At 31.9% G+C, this 24,395-nt stretch overlaps 1 protein-coding gene across 1 annotated transcript in view; it reads left to right on the forward strand.

The window, feature by feature from the left end:
* Positions 1–380: 380 nt before the first annotated feature.
* Positions 381–24,395, forward strand: part of LOC139503827 (sphingomyelin synthase-related protein 1-like) — a 54,385-nt gene continuing 30,370 nt past the window's right edge. Inside the window, exon 1 of the mRNA XM_071293760.1 lies at positions 381–626. The gene's annotated coding sequence lies outside the window, so the exon portion shown is untranslated. The remainder of the gene's footprint in view (positions 627–24,395) is intronic.

Consider the following 24,395-nt stretch of genomic DNA (forward strand, 5'->3'; position numbering starts at 1 on the left):
TTTACAGTATATCGATTTCACGAAGAGAAAAAAATCTTATCCAGTGAACAGTTAGACTGACTTGCTGCTATTTTCATCGATTTTCGATACTTTTCACTTTATTCTAACGACTCTATCATGAATTAAAATCTACTAATTATTTAATTAAGTAAACGACCGGTTCACAATGGTTTGTTTATTTCAGTTTCTTTGGTTACAAATTATACGATGTACAACACTGATTAGAGGTTCTATTAGGTATCCAAAAGAAAACGCGCCAAAAAAAAAAAGAGAAACAGCAGACGCCCAGAAAACAAATGAAGAGTGAAGTAAAAAATGAAACCACCCATATATGATTCTAAAAACAGCTTTTTTTTAATCGGGTATCAATTACAGTGTACACACTTAATAATTGCAGGTGGAGAAATAAATAGTTATAGCCTTTTGACCCCAGGTATCGATAAATATACCCGTTATTGGAAATATTTGCAGGCCAATGAAATGCACTCCAAGTTCTTGATATTTCTAAACTAAATTAATGTTCATTTTGTAATAGGGGGATTGCTAGAATAATTGATTTTTTCCTGACTATTGTCATCTGTTGATAACAACTGATTAAAGGTGTGTTAACGGGTACTTCAATCAAGGTAAGACTTTAATATTTTTAACCTGCAGTTTGCATTTGGTTTACTTTTTTTAATGGATTTATCTTTAGAGTTGTTAATATTGATTGGGAAAAAATGGGATGCGGTTGGTGTTTTTTTTTAAATTAAGAAGTTTTAATTTGTTTGATTGGCAAAAGGGTAGCTATACACCAGAAACCAAAATATGATATATGCAAGCAACTATAGGTCAAAGGTCAATACACCTTCAACATTTAGCAAAACCCATACCGTACAGCATCTAAACTGTTTACAAGAAGTTGTCTCATTCTATGTGGTACTCTAACTGGTAATGGCTGATTTTATTTATGTACATCTGGTGCGTGTTTAGTTTTTTCTTATTTGAGGGTTAAAAATTATTCACGCCATTTAGAATTACTTGACATGAATGCATCCGAAATTCTCTTTCGTTGTACCACAACCTTACGTCGGTTTCCATGTCGACGTACATGTACCCGGTCTCGCTTATTTTTTCCTGCCTTAATTTGTCTTTTCTGAATCTTTTACGAGATTTTAAGATCGGTTACTTAGTTTAAGTGTCATTGGATTGAAGTTCCTTTAAAGTTTCAGTTCCAAATCGAAGAACCATTCTGAGAAAACAGTTTATTTTGGAAGCTTAAGAAATATTTCAGTATTGTTTCTGACGAATAAAGGTGTATAACATATAATCAAACAGAAACATATATTTAGTCTGTATATACATGTAGCATTGTATGAATAAAGAAAGAAAAGTTTGCGGAGGCACTAACGAGAGCATTGTACGTAACGAGATATGTTCACAGATTGTATTACTGTGAGATAGATAGAATAGCTTAGTGACAGGAGTCTCTTATACATTGACCACAATCGTGCAACATCAATATAAAATATGTACAGATCGGGGTGTTATCTTAACACATTATTTGGATTAGCATCTACTGAAAAATCCTTCGTCATTCTGTGCTCATGAAATCTAACAAATGACATTAACTTATGGTTACCATACAAAAAAAAATCAGACAACAGGCATTGTTGATATAAGTTGTGAGGTGAACCGATTAAAAATCTAGATAGGTTTTACATAATGAGAAATGAACAAAAAAAGTAGAAGAAAGAGCATACGGAATAAAGAGTTATAATGAAAAAAAAGCAAAGAAGGAGGATGCTGTTCTTTAATCGTTAAAATGTATCCAACAACAAGCAGAAGAACCTACTATATACCTTCGACTTAGTTTCTACCATTAATCTTTAAATACAAATGCGGGAGATATCAATAAATCAAAAAAACTATTTTCTGATTGTTTCCCCCCTACAAAAAAGGCATGGATTGGTTGAAAGAACATTGCATTACAACAATGGCAAATCACTGGACAGCATATCTTGTAAAGTGATTTGACAATGACATTTGTTTTAATAAATCATTGGAGACCACATGTTGACCTCTAGATGCCTTTTTTCTTTATTCTTTTTTGTCGTTTGGTTACCTATTCGATATCTTATATGAACAAATTGGCAGAAATTTTGTTTCAAAAAGATGCACGAATGTTCCCTGCAAATAACATACTAAGAAATCTCCAACCAAGATGATATGGTGTTAACATCGTATAATGTGAACACCATGTACAAGTCACTCGTTTTAACTTACCCAAATAAAACATAACAGTAATTCAGATTTGTTAAGGATGTATGAAGATGAAATTAAAAATCTCGAATTTGCAATTTGATACTTTAAGTATATGAAAAATAAGAATATTAGTTATGGAACAATATAAGTTAAAAATAATGATAGGTTAGGGAGCTCCTGTTCGAGATATATTTGATTTGTTTTAAATGGCGGGAAAAAAGCCAACTCGGACTTTTCCCTTATATGCTGCATTGGTATTATAAGAGTCTCAAATTGATAGAAGAAAATCTATATTCTGATTAGATGTTGATGAATGACATTTAATGAGCTATTGAATTTTTATATGAAAAGAATAATGGTTGTTTTGGGTAAAATATTTTACCCTTTATCGCAGGGGTAAAGTTGACAGGGGACAAAGTTCTAAACCTCACCTAAGTCATCCTTAAGTCAATACAATGTCAATATTTCAATCATTTTATATTGAAATTAAATTACAAATGCATGTAGTTTTCACATGTTTTACGCACAACAATTTAATTAAAACATTTATAAATTTTCTAAACATTCAACGAATGACGTTTAACTACATATTATGTGTGAACTTTTTAAACTGACATCTATAGATCCGAAGTATATATAATGTTTATGTTTGTTAATACGTTTTTTTTATATGGATATTTATTCCCTCAAGTTAATGAAAATATATTAATATTTTCTTAAGATTTATGATGGATCATCTCTAATAAACCTTTTGGGTTTATGGATCTTAGCACTACCTGATACCGGATTTCAAAACACTAATAAATATCGTCAGGGTTATGTAAAATATTTTGAGTTATCTAGTTTGAACGAAACATTTATCAACATTACTTAAAAAAAAGTATGTTAAACTTAGTGTTCATATAAACACAACACATCATATTCAAGTCCCCTTTGGTCTTTTGCAACGCATTCCGCAAACAGACTGCACGTTCATCTTCAAGTAAATGTTGATTAACTCTGACTTAATTTTTTGTTTGCCTATTTTGCTTTATTCTGTATCGTTTATCCATTTACACTGCGCTTTTTGCCTATTATTCTGTATTCTATAAACCCCATTCAGACCCTCATAAAATACATCCTTTCAGCTTTTCTTGACTACAGAAATCACCTGTGTTGAAGGCCGTACGTACGGTGGCCTATAACTATTAATATATGTGGCATTTGGTCTCTTGTAATGAGTTGTATCATTTGCAATCATAGTACCTTCTTTTTAATAAAGACCCTCCTTTTGCAAATCGCAGAATAAATGATGTCACTACACCCTACGAATACTTGTCAATGAGTTCTTCTTTGAATGTCAACCAGTGACAAATATTTTAAAAATCTAAAAGTCTGAAGAATATACGTTAAGGAACAAAATAAGCTAAAATTATAAATAAGTTATGGAGCTCCCTTTCGAGATATTTGTTTTTTTTTCTTTAAATGGCGGGAAAAGGCTGACTCAGGCTTTTACCTTTATTTACATTAGTATTATTACTGTAGCGTCTCAAATTGAAAGAAAATGCATATTCTGGTTAAATTTTGGTGAACGACTTGTTCTGAGCTATTGACGTCTTATATGAAAAGTAAAATATTGTATGGGGTAAAATATGTTACCCTGTATCACAGGAAAAAAAACACAGTTAATGCAAATATATTAATATTTTCTTAAGATTTATGACGGATAATCTCAAAAAAATCTTTTTGGTTAATGGATCTTGTCACTACCCGATACCGGATTTTCAAACACTATTAACAACGTCAGAGTTGTGTAAAATAATGTTGATTTATCTAGGTTGAACAAAAAGATCTTGTCTATTTGTCAACATTACTACAACAAGTATGTTAAACTGATTGTTTGTAGAAATTCAAAATATTATATTCAAATCACCTTTGGTCGGTTTCAATGCATTCTTCAAACATAAGCTTCAAATAAACACTGGCGTTAAAACTTAGAGGAGTCAACATTTAAAAGACACACATTTCTTCCAAACGTTATCACACTGCACCAACTGTAAAAGAAAATTGTTAATCTGTATCACCTTTATATAATGTATCCTTAGCTAAGATTTGCAAGAATAAAGTACGTTGGACATTTGCGGCTAAAGTACAAATTCATTTTTTGTTGTTTAAATTGTTTAAATTTTGAAGGTTAAATTCTGAAAAATCAAGAAGACCTGAAGATTTATGAAAATGTTCCGTGTGAATACCCTCATATGCTTTCAAAATCTAAGAACGATTAGTAAACTTCCAAAGAATACCAGTCGGTTTGACTTTATATTAAATGGATTGGTTGTTTGATCGGTGTTTAACGCCACTTTTAGTAACGTTGTGCTATTTCTTGGTTGTCAGTTTTTATTTGTGGAGGACGCCGGAGTGCTGGGAGAAAACCACCGACCTTCGGTATGAAAAATTTAAATCCTAGATAATTATTTTTTTTCTTCATAAGATGGAGTCCAGTGCACCTGAGTGTTAAATGGAAAATACATGCGAATGGATTGCGTTTCTATTGAAACTCAGTATACTTATAACCGTCCGAGAAAAAAGGCTACATATATCAATGTGTATCATCACCACTGGATATAGGTACCCTTGCCTGGTTCGCTGTTCATTGTCTAAGAAAAACAACATTACTGTACAAATACCAGCGTATAACTACCTGGGTACCAGTATTATGATATATGTACATTAATTATCAGTAATGTAATATAAAAAAGAAGATGTGGTATGATTAGTTTTCTTAAACAATGAACAGATAACCAGGTCAAGGGTACCTATATCAGATGTAGATGATACACAGTGTATATACACGGGTATATCCCGACTGCGATTACTCCAAGAGAGATGACATGGTCGTAAAACTACTGCGGTTGTATTTGATTACTTACATTAAAAGACAAATATAAAAAAAAATATATGAAAATTAGAAATTGTAATCATTAGCAATACTGTGCAGTCATGCAAGAACCCGAAAGTAATCATCATGCAATTAGCTGATGTTTCTCTGTAAACAAAGAAGTAAGAAGAAGGGCCTGGGACAGATTTGAACGTTTTCCAATAGTAGCAGTACTGTGCTTATCTCTGGTATATAAAAGTGTTGAATTATTTTTTTCACAATTATTCTTCAACATAACATATCTACTTTCATAAAGATGATTGCCCGCAGGAAACGGCAAAGTAATGAAAAGTGTACAAATTATAAGTCGTCGTTCCTGTCCAATGATTTCACGGTAAAATAAATGTCTAACTATTTAACTGTAAAGTTGCAGCGTTTTTCCAGTTATCTTTAAAATTATTTGCTCACGCTCTCGTTGCCGTGGTGATAAGCATAAACATACAACTTTTGATAACATCTTCACTTTGTGGACTTTTGGAAATAATGTATTGTTGACTATGCGATTGATATCAATAAACGATTAATTGAATTTTACAAAAGAAAATCTGTAGAACTGGTTATTGCAAACCTTAGGGAAATATCAAACGTCTGCAAATTAATTGGTACATGTATCAGGTACGTGCTTGAACTGAAATATCAAACTCTATGTAAATATTAGACGTCTGCAATTGGATTGGTACATGTATCGGGTACGTGCTTGAACTGAAATATCAAACTTTAGGAAAATATTAGACGCCTGCAATTGGATTGGTACATGTATCGGGTGCGATATATATTTCGTGCTGCGTAAGGTTCTGAATAAAGTTTACAAAATATCATAGAATAATGGGTGAAAAATAAAGAATATAGTGCCGAAAAACCCCCAGAAAAGACAAAAATAGACAAACGAAAATAAGGAATAGAGAATAACGGAATAATAAAATTGATTGTGGGGCATGTTATAATGGTATTTGTTATATTTTTTTGCCTATTATATATGCTAATGTCTGTATTTTACTCCAAATCATTGATTGTCAAGGCATCGACGTTGCGTTCTCGACATCTAACAAGAATTCCGGTTAGAAGCTTAGTTATGAACGCCTCGTCGTGACTTTGAAATGAAGACTAGTAACAATAAATGCTCTTCCAAAGCAGGATTCATATACATACCACATTAACATATTATCGGCCTTATGTGCATGTTATATTTTTACCTGGACGTAAATTAAAAACCCTATAATCGATCCATCGTCATCATAATCATTCACATCATCATCCTCATCATTATCGTGCGTGAATAAGTGCCAATGGGTGGTAATCAAACAGTAATCAATCATAATTTAAAAAAAGGATAAATGAGATTTTCGATGTGGTGTAATTTAAGATCAAGATGCACAGTGTATGTCATATTGATGAGATAAGAGTATAAAATAAGAAACGTTTACAAGTGATAAGAATAGCACAATGCTGAATGATTACACTCCGTTTAAGAAAATCATTGAAAGTATGTTATCAAATTAACAACATGAAATCAGATGTATTCATATTTAATCGATTTCTTCAAGAAATTTTTTGCATGTACTCTTGTAACTTGACAGTGTATTAATGTCATGGTATTGCTTATCTATTACTCTTTTGATTGCATGTGCAAATTGTTTTTAAGAATTGTGTTATCTTATATCTGGAACTGGTTTACTTGTCAATATAGTATATCCAGCTTATATGTAGATGTAGAAGACCACGGTTTGAATCACGATTGAATGTTTTGTTAAATGTGTTGCCTTCTGAAAATAAAGAATTTATTATTATTATTATTTCCAACTCTCGCGTGGTTTGACTTAAGATTTACACGTCTAATCAATGTTAATAGAAGACCGATTAGTTTGTGACAAGAGAAACTCTCGCGTGGTTTGACTTAAGATTTACACGTCTAATTAATGTTAATAGAGGACTGAATAGTTTGTGACAATAGAAACTCTCGCTAGGTTTGACTTAAGATTTACATGTCTAATCAATGTTAATAGAAGACCGATTAGTTTGTAACAAGAGAAACTCTCGCGTGGTTTGACTTAAGATTTACACGTATAATCAATGTTAATAGAACATGTAGAAGACCGATTAGTTTGTGACAAGAGAAACTCTCGCGTGGTTTGACTTAAGATTTACTCGTCTAATCAATGTTAAAAGAAGAGTCTTATTAGTTTGTGACAATAGAAACTCTCGCGTGGTTTGACTTAAGATTTACACGTCTAATCAATGTTAATAGAAGACTGATTAGTTTGTGACTAGAGAAACTTTCGCGTGGTTTGACTAAAGATTTACACGTCTAATTAATGTTAATAGAGACTGATTAGTTTGTGACAAGAGAAACTCTCGCGTGGTTTGACTTAAGACTTACACGTTTAATCAATGTTAATAGAAGACCGATTAGTTTGTGATTATAGAAACTCTCGCGTGATTTCAGTTGAGAACAATGAATAGACAAATACAACGAATAATTCAATCCTCATCGGCGCATAATGTACGTACTTGATTAAATAATTTACACGTAGAATAGAGATTTAGAAATTGATTAGTTTATGACAATATAAAATCGCGCATGTTTGAGTTAAGAACCAGAAAGCGAAAAATACGACTAGCAATTCTTAAATATTTATCACTTTGATAAGCTTGTTAATGCATTTTCAAATGAGATATAACTCAAGTTGTTTATATTATTAAAACTAATTTAACACTTCGATTGTTCATATAAGTTGTAGAAGAAGAAAACCTATTGGGAATAGAAGATAACAGATTTATGGATTTCTTGTACTTTTAAGATATATCATGGCATAAGCAAACATGTACTGTAAATACTATAGTAATAAGGAACTGCATACGTACTTTAAAGAGGGAAAGGAAGGGGGTCATTCTTTTCTGTGTTGTTTAATTTTCTGTATTCTTTATATTTTTTGTCCATTATTCTCTATTCTTTACATATTAGTACCCCATTTTTCTCTATTCTGTATTTTTTTGCCCTTTATTTTGAAGTTTTTGCCCATTATTCTCTATTCTGTAAACCCTTTCCAGACCCTCTCCAAATGAATAAACAAGAAATAGTTTGCCCATTATTCTCTATTCTGTAAACCCTTTCCAGACCCTCTCCAAATGAATAAACAAGAAAAACTAGTCTTGAAAGAGTTTTTATCATATCAGTTGCGTGTGTTCTGTTTTCAAATTAAAGAACACTATTATCTTCTCCTGTGTAAATTCACATGCACTGCGTGACTGAATGAATAAATCAGGTTTTTTTTCTGTTTGTCTATCATTTGCTGGTAATTATTGGGAAATCTAACGAAATCACATGTTTAGTTCAAGACTGGTTTATTTCGCAGACATATAAACAAAATACGTAGTTCATGTTTTAAATTGTTTTCGTACCACACAAATATAAAAAATTATTATAGAACTAAACATTAAATGACTAAGGTTCTAAATTCGAAGTAGAAAAGGGTTGTTGCCAATGTCATATATGAACATGTACATTGTAAACAAACGGTGGTCATATGATCTGCATTTCAATCAAGTTAACATGATACATCTATATTAATTAGATATGAGGGTAAAAGCAAGTTTGTTGTCCCTGAGAAACCAGCTATTGCTCGGGACGAACAAAACAACTTTCTAGAAAGACTACATACACCAGTTGGCAAAAAAAACAAACCCACATTGATAACGGTTAAAACAAAATTTCAAATAATGAAGATCTTTCCTCACATAATGAAATTGCAATCATGGTATTTTTTGTTCGTCATGTATTCAGTTTTTTCAAGCCTGTATCAATATGTCTTTGTTTCAGGTTAAAAACATAAGGCTTAGACTTGCTTGAAACTTCAGAACTTAAGTATTTTTGTTCTTTCCTTCTGATAATGCCAGCGTGACTTTGATTATACGAAAATTGACGCGAATTAATGCGACATAATATTCAACGTCTAATGAACAATTTCAGGAAAATATCCAATCTTCTTTGATGCATACATGTTTCTGTATGTTTGCACATAAGACTAATAGACTATATTTTCCATGCTGAACAAACATTCGTATTGGAATTTAATTCGTTTGACAGCATTTTATATTAAAAGCGATAAAAATCTGCAATATCACCTCTTGATAAACGTATTTGACTTAGGGAGCTACCATTTGATTTTTATGGGGGGGCTAGGATGAAAAATTTTATCCTGCATTTTTTTTTAATTGTAATCTCTGTCCTGCCTTTTTATTTTCCACTCTATTCGGTCCTGCCTTTTTTTTATTAGTTTATCCTGACTTTGTTTACCTAAATTGTCATCCTGCTTTTTTTTGCAAAGTGTCTCATCCTGCCTTTTTTTTTACTCAAAACTCCTGTCCTGTCTATTTTTTTCAAATTTCATCCTAGCCCCCCCCCCCCCCCCCCCATAAAAATCAAATGGTAGCTCCCTTATAGGTGTGCGGTTTATTTTTTCTGTTGACTAAAATTAAAGTAACCTACATATTTAGATAATTTAAAATGTAGAGCTGATTGATTATGTTTATCAATTTTACGTTAAAACGAATCATTTCTTTCACTGTCACTCAAAGTTTGTGACTCGACTCACATTACCACGATATGTTTAGAATAAGAAGACATACAGCAACAAACCAATGAACTACAGTCCCCTGTCTTGGGCTAGACGGACACAGAAGGCGACGGATTTAAACATTTTTGGTGTCGCAACACCCTCGACCTAACCTGGAACAGAACAAAATATTACAATAAACGAATATTAAAAAGTTAGTGGAAAAGGCCTTACTTAACTCATCAGATCGATACAAAGCCATAACATATCTAACAAAAACACAAAATACACAAATAAAAGAAGTCAAAACAAATTTGAAAATGACTCGACCAAGTCCGAGAAATGCCCTTTCAAACAATCAAAAGCAGTTTAATCATACCATTAAAACGACTAGTTAAAAACAAACATGTATGTTGCTCTTGAGTAAATATAACGAACTTTAACTGGAATATTTATACGTGATATATATTATGTACGAACATACATTATTAGTACTATGTTTTGGGTACATTCCTGATATGCAGTACAACGTTAAGCTTAACGTGTAGTTCAAATAAGCAGTGAATATTCGTTACAATAGAAACAGAAAACTTTGTAAGACTGGACTTTGTACCAGACATCAAAGTGCTTTGTGAGGCTGGACTTCGCACCAGATATTGCGCCAGACATCAAAGTGTTTTGTATGACTAAACTTTGTACCACAGGCTTCCAAATATATGCATCATAGCTATGAATTAGAGTTGGAGACAAACTACTATTTAATGCGATTAGTTTTACATGGGGCTTACAGAATAAAGAAAAATAACAAACATAGATAATAAAGGAGGGAAACTAATTGAAAACATAGACAAAAATCAATTTAATACTGGAGTGCTGAAGTGGTAGGATATTCTAGTACTCGGTCAATTACGAGCAACCAAAAGAAGTAAAATATAATATATAATGGGTGCCATTTGGGGGGAAACTTTACTGTTTTTCGATGATTTAATCATGTATAGAACGCATTTTAAAAGCAGCTACATGTACCTTTCTCTCACAACATTTTACTGATTTAAATTTTGAATTGACTTATTTAAGTTGCTCTTGCTTGACCGAGTATCAGAACGTCCTACCATGCCGAAACAATATAAATTCCGGAGTCAAAAGTCGGAAATTTGAAAATGGACTATTGGAAAAGTTAAAGAATACTAAAATAAAGACGTGATCTAACTCAAAATGAAACCTTTAGTGACGATGTCAGATGAAATGATGGTAAAGTGAATTCATTGACTAGTTTGTCTAATTATATTATTGTGGCAGGGTTTTCTTATTTTCATAACATTAGAAAAATATAGAGAAATTAAGATTTATTAAATCTGTTGGAGTACCCGGTTTGTCACGTCAATTAGGGTCCACGTCATATGTCACATCAACGAGCAAAGGCAAAGACAAGTTCTAAAGCATGTTTTTTTTGTTTACGAATTATTCAATACAGGATGCATTCGGAACGTTTGAACTATTTATGATGGTTTAATTATTTTTCTTTGACAGTTTTATTAAATCCGTATTTGGTGAAACCAGGAAAAACTTTTCGACGAGTACATGTGATGTCATACAAAAAGGTTACGTTATTTCAATTAAGCCTAGTTTTGCCGAATTATAAACTCGTCACGTGTATGTTTAAAGGAAGGAGACTGTTTCAGACTTCCCGGTTAGTATTGTACATGTAATAATAAATAAATAATTGATGATATACATTATATGTACAAAAGATAAGTGTAAACTTCTTTGGTTAGATCAAAGTCAAAGGTTCGACAAAAAATGACAACTAAACACTCAATATGGATGATTTAAAACCCAATAAGGGAGAAAGACAGTCGAATTATTTTCCCTTATTATTATGATGATTTTGTATCTTGCCCGACAAGGGCCCATGATTGGTATAATAAAATAATGTCTAATGTCTAATGTCTAATGTTATGCGGTTGCTGATAGTTTTTCCAGCTTCTGATAAAAAATCAACCCTATTTTTTTCTGATGTCTCAAAATTTTGATTTAAAAAAGACACATTTGAAATTTATTGGTGTTGTAGATCGTAATAATTTCAAAATCGAAACATTATGAATGTAGACCAGTGACAAATATTTCACTTTGATTCCGAATAAGAACTTAAACAACAATCAGTTTGATAATTGTCTGTTAAGTCGATCATTGAGATGACATAGCAAATGACAATTTGTGTCTTGTGGTAATTTTGTTAAGAATGTACGTAGGCAAAATTAAAAATCTAAAAGTCTGAAGAATAAACGTTAACATGGTTAAGGAACAACATAAGCTAAACATATAAATAGTTTATGGAGCTCCCTATGGAGGTATTTGAATTGTTTCTTTTAAAGGCGGGAAAAGGCTGACTCGTGCTTTAACCTATATGTACATTGGTATTAATAGGGTCTCAAATATTCATTGATAGAAAAATGTGTATTCTGATTCAATTTTGGTGAATGACTTTTTTGAGCTATTGACGTCTTATATGAAAAGTAAAATGATTGTATGGGGTAAACTATTTTACCCTGTATCGCAGGAAAAAAACACAGGAGTCCAAAAATTTGACAAAAATTCCTAATCATTACCTAAGTACATCCTTAACTCGATAAAATGTCGATACTTCAATTATGTTGTATTGAAATACCTATGCATGTAGTTTTCGCACGTTTAAAAGGCAACTGTTTAATTAAAAACATTTATGAATTTTCTAGACAATTAACTACATGTGTGTGAACTCGAACTGACTTCTATAGAAGTACATAAAATGTTTGCTTATATGGTATTTGCTATATATGTTTATTTCCCCAGTTATTGAAAATATATTAATATTTTCTTAAGATTTATGATGGATCATCTCAAATACCTTTGGGGTTTATGGGTCTTATCACTACCCGATACCTGATTTCAAAACACTAATAAATATCGTCAGAGTTATATAAAATAATTTTGAGTAAGCTATTTATCATTCATTTAAAAAGGTGATTATGTTATACTGTATAGAAACGCAACACATCATATTCAAATCACCTTTAGTCGCTTGCAACGCATTCCTCAAACATAGACTTCACGTTATTTTAAAAGATTATATAAAAAAGAAGATGTGTTATTATTGCCAATGAAACAACTCTCCACAAGAGACCAAACTGACTCAGAAATTAAGACCTATAGGTCACCGTACGGCCTTAGTCGTGCATGCATTTAAGATATTTAAGATAAATAAAAACAAATACGATTAGAACCCAGTAGAGTCAGAATAAAAACTCACAATTCTTTTTAAAACGTTTTCACTGCACAAAGTGCAAAAGTATTTTGTTTAATCTGCATCACTTTTATATAACCATAGTTAAGATTGTCAAAGAGGGACGAAAGATACCAAAGGGACAGTCAAATTCATAAATCAAAAACAAACTGACAACGCCATGGCTGAAAATGAAAAAGACAAACAGAAAAACAATAGTACACATGACACAACATAGAAAACCAAAGAATAAACAACACGAACCCCAACAAAACCTAGGGGTGATCTCAAGTGCTCCGGAAGGGTAAGCAGATCCTGCTCCATTCAGCACGGTGGATTTGTACCTGTAGAGAACAACCAACCCAAACTCCGGACAGTGATCGTTTCCGTTCCGGAACTGTTTTCCTTTACTCCATCAAATAGTGTAGAGTAGTATTCGGGCCCGTATGCGGATCGGAACTGGAACTGCCGGGGAGTTTGCAACCAACCATCGGTAGGAAAACTGACCACTCAGAAGACTGTGGTTGTATTCGAGTACTTGCATGACAGGACAAATAAAGAATTGACATGAATATTGAAAAAGAATTGTAATTATTAGCAATGCTGCGAAATAAGGCATGAACAAAAAATGTATCATCATGCAATTCGTTGGTTTTCTGTGTAAATAAAGAAGTGTAAAGAAGAGCAGGGACAAGTCTGAATGTCTTACAATAGAATCAATTCTGAGTAAAACAAAAAAGCAAAATATAAGACGTTCAAATTCATAAGTCTAAAATAGCTGACTATGCGGTATGGGCATTTGTCGTTGTTGAAGGACGTACGGTGACACATAGTTGTTAATGTATGTGTCATCTAGTCTCCTGTTGAGCGTTGGCAACTATACCACATCTTAACTTTTTGTTTTATTATTATTAACAGTACACAAAACACAAGACTGAGCAACGTTTTTTCCCAATTCTTATCCTTCAACATAAAATAGTGGCATACAGACGATGGCCAGGACGAAACGAAATGTTACATTGTACATTGTAGGTTGTCATTCATGTCCAATTGTTCCACGATAAATTATAATAAACATGATAAGTGTTTGACTTTTTGCAGCATTTTCCAGTCTACCTCTAAAACAATTCGTTCACGCTCTCGTTGCCATTGTGATTAGCATATACATGCAACTTTTGATAATATCTTAACTTTGTAGACTTTTGAAAATAATGTATTATTGACTATGCGATTAATATCACTACAAGATTAATTGATTATTACAAGAGAAAATCTGAAGAATATGTTAAAGCAAACCTTAGGGAAATATCAAAACGTCCGGAAATTGATTGGTGCAGGCATCTGGTGCTTGAACTGTTTATCAAACCTGGGGGGAATATCAAAACGTCAGCAAACTGATTGGCACAGTTATGCATCGGGCGCTTAAACTGTTGTATGTTGCATGTAAGCGATACATATTTTGTACTGCAATACAATTTGTATGCAGTTTACAAAATTCCAAATAATGCGCGAAAGTTGAGATAAAAGAGGAAAATTACAGAATACACAAAAATAAACAAACAGAAATATAAGGAATACTCGTTTCCTTCGAGAACTATTTTGTATGTACTCTAGTAAACATTGTATTTATAGCATGGTATAATTTCTTATGTATAATTACTGTTTTGATTATGTAAATTATCTTTTAAAAATTATGATATCTAATTATATCTGGGACTAGTATATCTGTCAGTATATCATTCCCAGCTTATATATGCCACCATCGTCATCATCTTACAATAATGGCTAGGAGTTGTAGATGACTGTCAATATTGACCAGGCAATGTATGTAGAATGCTATTGACACCCGGATTGATTGTTTTGTTGACTGCGTTGCCTTCTGAAAATAAAGAATTCATTCTTATTATCAATATTTCCAATGTGAGATCGAAATACTTTCAATTGTCCATACTTAATTCAAAAAGATTTACACGTCTAATCAATGTTAATAGAAGACAGATTAGTTTGTGACAAGAGAAACTCTCGCGTGGTTTGACTTGAGAACAAAGAAGAGACAAATACAACTAACAATTCAGTCCACACCGGCGCACAATGAACGTACTTAATTAAATACTTTACACGTAGAATAGAGCTTTAGAAATCGATTCGTTTCTTACTATAGAAACTCGCACATGCTTGAGTTTAGATCCAACAAGCGAATATTTATCATTTCATTAAGTTTGTAAATGTATTTTTCAATGAGATATACATCAAGTTGTTTATATTATTAAAACTAATTTAACACTTGTGCATATAAGTTATAGCAGAAAAAACCTATATGGAACAGAAGGTAATATATTTATGGACTACTTGTACTTTAAAGATATGTCAAGGAATAAGCAAACTTTCACTGTAAGTTGTAATAAGGAAATGCATGCGTACTTTAAATAGGGTATGGAGAGAGGTCCTTCTTTTCTGTGTTTTTAGTTTGCTAGATCATATTTCTGTATTCTTTATATATTTTGTCCTTTAATCTCAATGCTTTTTTTTTTGCCATTTATTATGAACAGTTCGCCCATTATTCGCAATTATATAAAGCCCATACAAACCCTCTTCAAATGAACAAACAAGAAAAAATAGTCCTTGAAATAGTTGTTATCATATCAGTTGCAAGTGTTCTGTTTTCAAATTTGTGAAGAACGCTATTATCTTCTATATAAATTCACATGCACTGCTTGACTGAATGAATAAATCAGGTTTTTTCTCTTGGTATATCACTTGTAGATAATTATTGGGAAATCTAAAGAATTCACATGTTTTATTTATTCATAAGACTGGTTTATTTCGCAGACATGTGTACATAAAAAATAACATGTTTTCAAAGGTGATTATTTGGTTCCTGATATACATACATGTATTAGATACCTTATAGAAAATGTAATAAGCACAAAGTTTATAAGACAACTTATACATGCAAGATTTCGGGGTTCAATATGTTTTAAGACGGGGAAAAAAAAGGGGAGAACAATCTTCTTTGATGCATTCATGCTTCTGAATGTATGTACGTAACACTGATAGATTATATTTTCTATGTTATTTTCCATCCGTATTGGAATTTAATTCTTTTGACAGCATTTTATATTAAAAGCGATAAAAATCTTCAATAATACCTAATGATATACATACTTGACTAATAGGTATGCGGTTTATTTTTTCTAAGCTTAAACAAAATTCCGATAACATTCATAAACTTATTTATTGATTTCTATCTTTTTATTTGATTAAAAACGAAATATTTCTTTCATTTCTCTTACACACAAATTTTAAAGATATTTTTACAACAAACAAATATTGCATACAGCAACAAGCGACAACCAATGAACATCAGACTCTTAACTGGGACAGGCATAAACAGGATATAATTAGTCGGGGATAGACATGTTTGCTGGCACCAAACCCTTGCCCTAACTATGGACAGTGGTGTAATAGTACAATACTAAATCTAATATTAAAAAAATAGTGGAAAAGACCTGATCTCATCAGATCGATACAAAGCCTTAACTTATTTAACAAAAACACAAAATACACAAAAAACAGAGGTCGATACAAATTTGAAAATATCTTGACCGAGTCCGAGAAATGCAGTTTCAAACAATCGAAAGCAGTTTAATTATACCATTAGAACGATTAGTTAGAAATTTTTTTTTGTCGCTCTTTAATAAATATAAAGAACTTTAATTGAAATATGTAATAGTTTTTACGTGACATATATCATATACGAACATAGATTACTATGTTTTACATTCCTGGTATTCAGTACAACGTTAAGATGAATGTTTAGTGCAAATAAGCAGTGTATATTCGTTACAATAGAAACAGAACATTTTGTAAGATTGGACTTTGTACCAGACATCACAGTCTTTGTAAGACTAAACTTTGTACCAGGCTTCCAAATATATGCAACATAACTATGATTTAGTATTGTGGACAAATTTCCATTTATTGCGTTTTATACTACATTATGGTCCGGGATGGGGTTAACAGAATAAAGAATAGTTTAAATAGATAATAAAGAGGGACAACTTATCAAAAACATTGAGAACATAGACAAATGCAAAAATCAAACTTAATAATGGAGGGCTAAATTTAAAGAAAATAAAAAAAATTGAAAAATTGTTTAAACAATTAAAGGATATAAAAATAACATCACAGGCAGTCTAATCTCACTCAAAAATGATACCTTTAATGACATGGTTCTCCTGCAGTGCTGGTAAAGTGAAGTCATTCACTAGTTAATTTTGTTTAATACTATTAGTTACATAGTGTGTTACTGACTCCATATATATATACCGTATTAGGTCACTAGCACACTATGTAACGAATTTATTTTACCGACTATCTTAACGTATGAAATTTAGACTAGTGACCTAGTAAAATGAGCAAGTCTTCAATACTGTTAGCATTAAGAAACTACTTCCATTGTTCCTACAAAAACAGATAACAACTTGTTAGGTTTAAATGTGTTTTATGAATTTATTTCAATATCAATCATCAATTTCTTCGTCTGTTAAAACCTTTACGATTTTTTGTCAGTACCTTTTTGTTTTTGAAAGGAACGTAACACCACTACTAACCGTGTATGAAATAAGCCCCGCCTCCCTTCTACCTTATATGAAATATACACGGTCTCCAAAAGGGCGCTTTTAAACAATCACATACCTAGAAATGTATAGGAAGTAAGATAAATTGTAGTATCGTTCTTACAGGGTTTTCTAGTTTGCCTTACATTAAAAAATTCGGGTGACATTCAGGTTTATTAAGACTGGTTGAGTAATTCATATTGACAGTTAACGGTAAATCACCAGATAAAAAAAGTGTTCACGTCAATCATAGTCCAGGTTATAGGTCACAGTCATTAATGAGCAATGGCAAAGACAAGTTTCAAAGCATGTTTTTTTACGAATTCATTTAATACAGGATGCATTCTGATCGTTAAAAATATTCATGATGGTTTAATTATTTTCTTTGACAGTTTTATTAAATCCGTATTTGTTGAAACCAGGAAAAACGTTTTGACGGGTATATGACTGTGACGTAATAAAAAAAGGTTGCGTATTATTCCAGATTATCTAAGTTTACTCAACTCGTGTATGTTGTTGTTTCATACTTCCCGGTTTGCAGATTTCATGAATAGAAATTTAATCAATAAATTATCAATTATATGCGTATATAAGTAGTTATTGATACATATTGTAAGTACAAAAGCTGAGTGTAAACTTCTTTGGATAGATAAAAGCCAAACGTTCGATACAAAACGACAAATACTCAGCATATATGATTTGAAAACCAATAAGGAAAAAAGACAATAGACGTTTTTTCCTTGTTATACATCCGTTGCGGTTTTCGGTAGGTTTCCAAGAGTCTGGTAAAAAGCAACCTAATCTTGATTTACTATCTCGATTTTTTGGATTTAAAAGAAACTTTTGAAATTGATTGGTGTTTTAAATCGTAATTATTTCAAAATACAATGGCCTAGTTTTCACGATAAAACAATCGCATCAAATATTTTTTGCAATATTAACTGGCAACAAATTGTATTATGTGATAAGTTGGTGTATGTGATCTTTTGTGCGCATTTCATCCCCTGAATTGCTGGTAGATTTAATGAATGGCTATTATTTATTTTGAATTTATTAAACCATAAAACTAATTTTTGACTCTTCACATTGAATAATCCGCGAAGTAAAATGTGAAGAGTCAAAAATGTAGTAAACCGGCTTAAAGGTGTTTCCAGAGCAGGACATATAGTAATCAAAACCGTTGCTAATGTCCATGGTTATAATGTCTGTCAATACTTTTAATATTTCAATTTGTTAACTCATAAATGTCGTCACGCATTTCTTCAAAACTACAAAACATAAAGACCTTTTGGTCATTAGCTTGGTACTGATGAGATTTATCATGTGTCCGCTATTCCGATCTATCAGACACCTACTTCCGGTTTTCCGTAATTTTGATATGCTCTCAACAGTAAAAATATGCTTTGCACGAAAACGCGTGTATACTTATTTTAGAGAGCTTTATTTTATGGTACTGAACAATAATAATTGGTATTTTAATAGAACAATTTTGAGTTATGTCCTTCACCAGAAAAGTTCGTCATTTATGACCGTCTTTATGCCGTCATTTACCAGTAGATGGGACCGCCTGTAGCTTTGCACTTTTAAAATCCACCAAGCGTCTTTGTGATTATAATTTTGCAGGATACACTTGAAATAATGTTTGTTCCATGGGTACTTCACGACGATTTTCTAATGACAGCAGTGCTGATTATCAATCATTAGTCTTAGAATTCAATTTGCCGAATAATGAATTCGCCACATGTAATCATATGTTTTAACCGCTTGCTAAACATGGGAAGGAAATGACGATGTCCATTAGCGCATGAGTAATTTTCCCTTAATCCAAAGTTTCTGACTTTTTAATGTGCTGAGCATACGTACACTGAAATTGGTATCCTTCAAATATGGTCATTTTCTACGTACATGTATCTATTGCTGGTGGCTTGCAAATCCATGCACTCAATGCTCTTCAACTTTGTACTAGTTTGGCTTTATAACTATTTTGATTTAAGCGTCATTGATGAGTCTTTACAAATGTAGACGAAACGCGCTTCTGGCGTATTACATAATAATCCTGGTACCTTTGATAACTAATTACTACAATCGTACTATTTTCGTAAAGTAATCGTGTAACTCCATGGGTTAGTACCGTCGTCTCAACTAATTTTTCAGGGGAAACTTTATGTGTGTTTCTCGACTTCTCAATTCTTTGACAGATATCCCGTTACAAAGTACCATAAGTGGCAATCAAACTAAACCTTTAAACATTCATTTGTATGGAGAGTTGTCTCATTGGCACTCACACCACATCTTCCTATATCTATTGGCAACGGGAATAAAAAATAGTTCAGCTGAAATTTTATCAAATAACAAACGTTTAATGGTAAATTTAAACTCAGTGAATTGAGTGGATTAAATTCATTCAAGTACCCTGCTGAATAGAAACTGAAATCGTTAAAAGTGTTTTGACAATCCGCCTTCATCATATCTACTAAACCCAAGCAATTAGTTCTTAACTGATTTTATATTTTTATGCTTTTGGTTTTACTTATTATAATTTAGCAGGTACCCAATTTATATCTGTTAACAGTGTATGAATTAAGACTTAAAATTCAACAAGTATTTGAAAAATCATTGATAGAACTTTTTAATCTACAATGTATAATGTATTGATCAACAGAAATTATAGGATAAAGAATTAAAAAGAATAATTTAAATGAAACTAAAGGGAAACATATTAAAGTCATATTCTTTGATAGAAAATATACAAATCTCTCGAGTTAGGATTTTATAAACATTACATATTAACTATATGATCCGAAGTGATTGATCTTTAAACATGTCTTTTTATCCTTTATCAATACAAAGGTACGAATTGACGTGAGTTTGAAAATATCAATAATGATAAATATTTGAACAGGACAAGCAAATTAGAAAAGATTGCACAATTAAAAAATGATAAGACGGGCGGCAAAATGTTAATCAATAACTATATCACAACGATGGAGATATTGAAAAATGGTGGGGGAAAAAGATGAAAATGACAAAGGTTAATAAAACTGAAGATCGAACTTCAATCCACACAATTATAGGATTACAAATGGCCGACAATATACCCAGGCCACAAAAAAAATAACAGTCCGCAAAACACTGCATATAAAACTTAGGCCTGCAACACGTAGCCACCAAAAACAAAATTGATTCATGGTGCGCCTTGTGTATCCGCAAAGGTTTTACCCAACAAATGATAGACCAATGCAACTTCAGAAAATAAAGCACTTTTAGCTAGAACCACATATTTCCTTCCCCTTCTCTTTCAATATATTTGCATTCAAATACTTGTCTATCAATGTATTTCATCCAAACAAACGTGTTTCGTCGATATTGATACCATTAAACTAAGCTAAATACTTCCCTTACAAATAAGCCTATTCGTCTAGATAAATGACCTCTGTTCATTCTACAATCGTGCTTCATCGATATTTATACCATTAAACTAAGCTGCATACTTCCCTTACAAATAAGCCAATTCGTGTAGATAAATGGGCTTTGATCATTTTTACTTTTGTCATTGTTTATTCACATTTCTATGACATTCCATTGAACATTATTAAGTCTCGCATACATCGATTTTCATTCTGTGTAACATCTAAAATCATGTATTCGCTATTTTGCTAAAATCATTATCTACAAATGTATTTCTGACAGCAAATACTTATAGATTATCGTCGGTCATCTCAGCGAGATTGATTTTCTCGCTTGAGCCGCCACGACGAAAGCGAGAAAAGCAATCAAGTTGAGATGACAAATGATAATCTGTTTATCGCTTTTTTACTTGTGACGACGTTATCAATTTCGTGTCAATTTCATTAGCAGTGCCACGTGCTTCCTTAGTTTCTAGCGATAATTTTTCATCTCAAGCGAGTAGCATGATAAGAAAAATTATCACAAAAAAAAAAAGATCAAAGGAAAAATGCACAAAATAGCGATAATACAAATTAGCCGTCTCTTTTGTTCGTGTTGAAACGTCATTGGAAATAAGTTACCATTCAAACCTGGGTGTTGCCAAATTGGTACATCATGCCCCGATTACGAAAGAAGATGGGCAGTGTATATCCGTCTGTGGATACGTCCGTCTGTTCGACAGGATATTTAGCATTAAACACTTGTCCTATTTCGCAGATGGAACAACAAAAATTGAGTGTTACAAATAGACATAAGAAGATATGGTATGAGTGCATATATGAGACAACTCTCTAGTCATATTTTCAACGAATATTATTGACATTCAGTTATTATAATAAGTTCATTACATATATACAACATATCATTAAATGAACCAGCAGTTTAACTATTGAAATTGCTGAGTCAAGAAGAAGCCTTCCTTGCTCTTGCTTAACACTTAGCAATACCGAACTGATGGTGAACATGATCCATAGGATGTCGGATGTGAACAGCTTGATATTTTAGTCTGAGATGCATGACATATTTATAAGTTGTTATTGGCTTTGAACGAACTGTCAGTAACTACAAGTACTCTCAGATCTGTATAAATTGTCGTTTTGTTGAGAGGATGTATAAGTACTCGTCCACATCTACTTGGTGTTTTTGTGAGATGTATTTCTATTTGTATCGATCTAATGAGTTAAGCGGCCTTCTCAACTGTGTTGTTCTTATGTTGTGCTTACTCCACTGTACAGGTTAGAGGGAGGATTGGGGCCTTCAAACGAGTTTAACACCACCACATTCTGAATAGAGCTTGTCCAGATTCAGTGGTTGCTGTTTGGTGCTATGTAACATTTTTTTGGAGTGTATTATTTTGAACATAAACTAGGCCTTTAATTTTCTCGTTTGAAATGAACATCGGTATACTACTGTTGCCTTTATTTACATTTGTCATTTCGGGGTCTTTAAGTTGACTATGCGGTATGGGCTTTACTCATTGTCGAAGGCCATCTTGTGACCTATAGTTTTCATTTTGGTCTCAGAGTTGTCGGCGCGCCGACAACTCTCCACAAGAGACCAAAACGACACAGAAACTCGAAGATGGAAATATACAGAACCACATGTTCTAATTTTTGTATTCCAACTCTGAAAACAAGTTGAGGTTACAGAATGATGAATTTGCGCCAATCTAGTATGTAGCTGCTTCTTCTCCTCTACTCAACATTCATTCAGAATTTGTATTCTCTTGTGTCTTTAATTAAGTGAAATTTATTACTGTTAATTTAAGTTCTCTGCTTTAATGTCAATTTAGTGTACTTTTGGTTCTTTATTTCAATGAATATGTAGTGTAACTCAAAATTTAGTGCTCTGTTTCAAAGAAAAATTACTACAATTTAGATAATATATTTCAGTTGATATCATTTACAATTGATTTGTATATACCGGTATTCATGTTTTTTTCACCTGAATAATTTCAAATGCTTATAAGTGAATTACATTTGTTTTTGAATATTATTTACCACAAATTTGCTTTTTAATTATTTTATATATAAAATATTAAAATATTAAATGAATATAAAATATTGTAATAGAATTTATATTCTTTTTCCTTATTTTCCGCAAGAACTACCTGGATTTACCTTGATTAATTAATTAATTGTTGTTACAACATAATCCTACATAATCCCATTGTTTACATACAAATTCTGGGAACTTCTACATAAGATTTTACTATTTTACCTATAAAAATCAAAATGTAGGAATAGCCAGAATAAACCGTAAAAGGTAAGATAAACGGATTAACAAATTGTCACCATAGCACTTAGCATATATTGTCTCAATTTGATTGATTTCTAAGTCCCAATTGTCCAAATCTTACTGGTTACTGTAATATATAAGCACCGCGTAATTCAAAAACATTGTTCTATGTAGTCTACTAGTTTATAAAAAACTAGTTTATCTACATTTCTATAATCTCCGCATTAACCTAAATGCAGTTTTGTTTTGTCAAGGGTAAGGACACACGTCTCTCTTTTATACCTAACATGTGTAAATTAGGCAGTAAATTAAACCAATACAAATTAGGAATATGTAAGAAAAAAACACATAATAGGATGCAAAATCTTAATTTCAAATCAGTGTTGTATCAGATGTGCTCATGACACCGTGTCCTTAATACTACATCGTTAGATTTTGGTTTTTAGTTAGATTATCGAGCTTCGCATGTGATTGATTCATGATTCTCCGTTTGACGTCGTTTGGATTTTATAAACATTACATATTAACTTTATAATCCGAAGTGATTGATTTAAACATGTCTTTTTATCTTAATTATATTCGTTTTTCTGTTAACTGCTGTATTCTTTAGATTAAGGACAGCGTGACTTTGACCATACGAAAATTGATGCGACAACATATTTGATGTCTAATGAACAATTCAAGGAACATTTGCCAATCTTCTTTGACGCATACATGTGCCTGTATATATGCATGTAAGACTAAAAGATTATATTTTCAAAATTAAGCAAACATTTATATGTATATTTAATTCATTTGACAGCATTTTATATTAAAACGATAAAAATGTGCAATATCATCTAATGATATACATATTTGACTAATAGGTATGCGGTTTAATTTTTTAGATTAAAAAAATAAACGATAACATACATAAACTAAATTATTTAAATGTAGACTTTATTGTTGATCTTTATTAATTTTTAATTAAAACGAATTATTTCTTTCACTTTCCTTTAAACACAAAGGAGTAGGTTCACTAAGACCCCTTTTTGGCCCCAAAATATAGCAGCTTTAGAAAATTGTGAAAATGTAATCTTTAAGCTATATTTTGGAAAGTAAAATGCTTCTGCTAC

Source organism: Mytilus edulis, chromosome 14, assembly GCF_963676685.1.
Source record: "Mytilus edulis chromosome 14, xbMytEdul2.2, whole genome shotgun sequence".
NCBI classification, from domain to species: domain Eukaryota; kingdom Metazoa; phylum Mollusca; class Bivalvia; order Mytilida; family Mytilidae; genus Mytilus; species Mytilus edulis.